This window comes from Neltuma alba, unplaced genomic scaffold, assembly GCF_004799145.2.
Source record: "Neltuma alba isolate B1F8T4 unplaced genomic scaffold, ASM479914v2 tig00003226_pilon, whole genome shotgun sequence".
Classification (NCBI taxonomy): Eukaryota; Viridiplantae; Streptophyta; class Magnoliopsida; order Fabales; family Fabaceae; genus Neltuma; species Neltuma alba.
Window position 1 is genome coordinate 585,204 of NW_021633195.1, and position 4,805 is coordinate 590,008.

A 4,805-nucleotide genomic window follows, 5' to 3' on the forward strand; every position below is an offset into this window, starting at 1 on the left:
TGTTTGTAACTTTTTTCTTTTTTGAGTTTGAGTTTAATTCTTTACATATTAATGAATTTTTGAAATTAGAAAATTACTTATAATTCTCTTCTTCTTCTTCTACTTTTTTTTTGAATTACAAGTGGCAAGCTTAAAGCTTGAAAAGAAAATATAGCAAACTAAACAACATTAAGAAAAGAACTTCAACATCTAGGATCAGTCCCCTCAGCTTCCTGCATCACTCTTAATTCTCTAGGGAAAAAAAATTAAATATAGAGGTATAAAAAGTCAATTTTTGCAAGTTTTAGAAGTTTAACTTGTAAATGATGTAACTCATCTTATAAATATGAAAGTTTGACATGTAAACATAAATTATTAAATTTGACTTGTAAGTATACAAATTAACTTTTTACATATGAAATTTTTTATATTTATGTACTTAATTTTTTATACAAGATCTATTTGAAATTTTCTCTTAACATTATGCAAACATTATATCTATAAGGTTTTTTTTTAATTGATGTGCACATTTATATTTCTATTGGAGATAATTCTATTTGAGACACTACCAAACACTAAATGCGAGTACTTTCCCTAGTGATGATTTGAACCTTGATTCATAATGTTACAAGAGACTAATCTCTTTTATTTAACCCAATTCTTGTTGGCCTTTGTGTATTTAAGTTGCAGGAGTAAGATGCATTAGGCCAAACCTTTTTTGTTTTTGCCAACCTATTAGGCCTAACTTGCCTAATGTCAAAACCTATGAGAGGAGCTGGGCTAAACTTGTTCATCATTGGATGCCTAAAAATATTAAACCCCGCCCAACTAAAAATCACATTATTTATGAAGTTGGACCATGTTTGATTTGTCCCGTGTTTAATTGTTCCATAGGGCAAAAATGACATGTTTTTTTCTCTCACTAAAGTATGCTTTTAATTTTTGGGAGAACTACATAGAAAAAAATTTGAAATTACTAGATACCAAATAAAAATTTCTATAAAAATATATTGTTAATTCCAAGTTGTTAAAACTTATTAAAGTGTTATTACTAAACCTGATTTGAAATTTAATAATTTCAAAATTTCTTTTGTTAGATTCTCACTTAATCTTTTAATTTTATACGAGACTTAAATTTAATTCTTTAACTTTAAAATTAATTATTAGTCCTTTAACCCTAAATGTATTAACAAAAACTAATGATATTGAGATCCTAAATGTTATAAAAAATTCTCAAATGCTAACATATTAAGTTTAATTTTTAAAACAATCATGCTTGCTAAAATATCATCATTTAGTATTAACTATCTTAAGATTAAAGAAGTAAAAACACACTTTTTAAATTTAATGGAACATATTGAAATCTTGTTTAAAGTTAAAGGATCAAATGTATACTCTAACATTTTTTAACTGTACGAAATAGAAGTCTAGGGAAAAAACATAACATATTAATCATCAAAATTAATGTATATGAATATATATTTATATAATAAGATCTAAAACAAGTCAAAATATTCATCCATCATATACAATGCCAACAGTTTTTCAAATTCTATGTAATAAATAGAATAATATATCTAACTGTTAATGTAAAACAAATATGCCCTCATTTTTTTAATTAATACGATCCATTTTAAACGCACGTTTACAAATATATTAATGTTTAGTTTGAACCCAGGATTTTTTTCCTAGGTGTGACTGGTCAATTAATTCCTTTGGCCAAGGACTAGGATAGGGGTGTGTGTATTGGGAAAAACAAGAAGAAAAAGATCAGGGTAGCTGTAGTTGGTCCATTAAAAAAAATGGATCCATTTAAATAAGAAATTAAAACTAGAATAATGAGATTAAAGCAAATGGAACTAAAAACTTAAAAATCCCCAAACATGCTAAGAAAATATTGGTTTGTTAGTAATATATTACCTCTAATTTTTAATATAAAATCCAGTTTAAAAAAAGTTACTAAATTATTTAATTATAACATGTTATATGATTTTTTTAAAATACTTATCTATATTATTAGATCATATATTAATTTACAAGTGAAGAAAATTAATTTAGAGAAAAACCATAAATCAAAATAATTTAAAATAATTTAGTAACTTTTGAAAATTTTTTAAATTAATCAATTCGATCTTATATTAAGGATCGAAGGTAGCAATATAGTCATCTTCTAAGAACAAATCTAATCCAAATCATATGAAACCTATGGCTATTCATCCTTATTGCTTAAACCCATGGCAATGTACTATTCTTTTTTAAAATTATTCCATCATTTTTTCCTCAGTTCAATCTTACAAGTGGTCGTTATAGTAGTATAGGATGGATATGAATATGATTATGCCCACTCAAACTTGACTGCTTAGTCAATTAGAATTATTTTTAGGCAATAGGCAGAATGAGTAGGGTTTGTTGAAAAAATATAAGTAAAATTTTATATTCAAGTTTTATAAATATATATAAGATATATTTAAAAAATGTTATTTTACTTGTTAAATTCACCCAAACTCAATTCATAAGAGTTTGAGTTCACCAACAACATAGTGATCATTCTTGTTGGTGCTAAGTTGAGAATTTTGTGTCACCCATGCCACTTCACATAATAAAACATAAATTATAAAGCTTGCCTGTTCAATACAATTTTAAAGACACAACAATAGAAAATAGCAATGACTTTACAATTTTTAAAAATGCATGATTAATTAAGTAAATAAATAATCGATATATCATGGTCAATGAAAATTGTAATACTATCAAGATACTACTTATTTTTTAAATTGAAATAGATATTATGCATTTGTATGAAAGCTAAGATAATCATACAATATTTGTAACCCAGTTGTAACACTAACCGGTTTAGAAAGGATAACTTTTTAAGCTAGTTGTAACAAAAACTAATCCAATGATTATGAAAATAGGTCTTGAAAGTCTTTTTTTTCTGGGGCCATTTTCTAAATCGGTCACCAAAAACTTTTTTGGAATTTTTTTTTGGGTGTACAATTGATTCAGAAAGTGATGGACTTTATAAATCACCCTTATTAAAAATGGTTCCAGATCCAATTTCAAAATTCATTTTTATCAAATTTGGAAAACTTTTTTATACTAGTACATATTGCAGAAATTCTTTGTTGAGTTTTCATTAGGGAAAATGCTTTAAAAAGACAGTTTAATAACCTAAATCCCTATTTGGGCCATTAAATTTCATTAATTCCTAATTAGGTTGCATAGGCCAAATAGGGATTTAAAAATTTAATAAAATTACTATAATGTCCTTTTATTTTAAACCTAAAGAGATGGATATTATTCATCACTCCCGCCTTACATGAGAGTTCTGAATGAGCAAAACTTGGCATCTATCATTCCAAAGTCAAAAAGTGAACAAGAAAGCAAAGGTAAGTTATTTTTTATATTAAATCTTTCCATCTTAATCCTGATAATTTCATCATGCTATCTTGGTCCTTCCTTTTCTAAGGATTGATTGTTGGTGATGGGGTTTTGTTGGGGGAGAAAGGAAAATTAGTTGTACAAATAAGAAGTGCATCATGAAAATAGCTAAATGAGAGTACGGAGTGTTGTGTTGCTTTTAGGATGACTAGGAATGTGATGTATGTGTTGTGATGTAGCGTTTACAAATGAATAGATATAGCATGATAACTGATTATATTTGCTTAATCATAAAAGTTTAATGGGAAAAATGCTATGAAGGTTGTGTATGTTGTTAATAGTTAAGTGTAACGTGTTAAAACATGATTTGAAGTTGTTAAAATTTGAAGGTAGATTATATTATGTTATTGTAAGAAGTGATCATGATCATAACTATAAGGGCCATATTTTATGTTAATAGCTAAGTGAAATGTGTTAAAATCTAAGTTGAAGTTAATAAATTTTAAAGGTAGGTTGTGTTATATTGATTGTAAAAAGTGGCAATTATCATGGTTACGAGGGGCACATTTATTGTTAATAGCTAAGTAGAATATGTTAAGACCTAAGTAAAAGTTGTTAATTTTAGAAGCTATATTCTATTTTGTTGATTGAAAAAAATTTATATTCTATTTTGTTGATTAAAAAATTGAGAATGGTTATGACTAGAAGCACACTTTATAATTAATAATCCCTTTTTTATTGCAGGTTGGTATAAGAAATGGCATCTACTCTAGGATTAACATCAACAAAAAGATTATTTTTCTTATTTTCATTTTGGTGGACAATTTGTCAAGAATCTTGAAAGTGAAATTCAATATAATAGGGGGAGTGTTAGGGTAAGAAACATAAGAGAGGGTATGATACTTGAAGAAATGAGAGTAATGATATATTCATGGATTGAAAATGACATTAATAATAGTGAGATGAAATACAAAGTGTCCTTTGATAAGAAGACTGTAATAGATCTTATTGATGATGAGGAACTTGCAAATCTTTTTCAATATAATGAGACGAGTGGCCATGTCTATATAGCATGTAAAAAGAATGGCAATATAGAAGAAGCAAGTTATGATCCACAAATATAAGTTAGTTGTTTTTCTCACAAATAAGTTGTTATTTATTAGAATATTCTTGTTAATAAAATAACAAATGTTGTGGTCATATAATGCAGCATGCATACAAGCGTAAGGCAGCCATACAAAGCTCTCTATCTCTAAGAAATTTCAATAATGAACTTGAACTTGCATCTCATCAAAATAGTGTTACTTATGAAAGCTGTGGAGGACCTAGTAGCATCTTATGTGGAGTACAAAGTGCACCCACACTTTTTCCTAAGTTGAACTCATTGAAATGGAAAGAGATATTTTCAAGATTATCACAAATCTTTCTAAATGCCGATGCTTTCA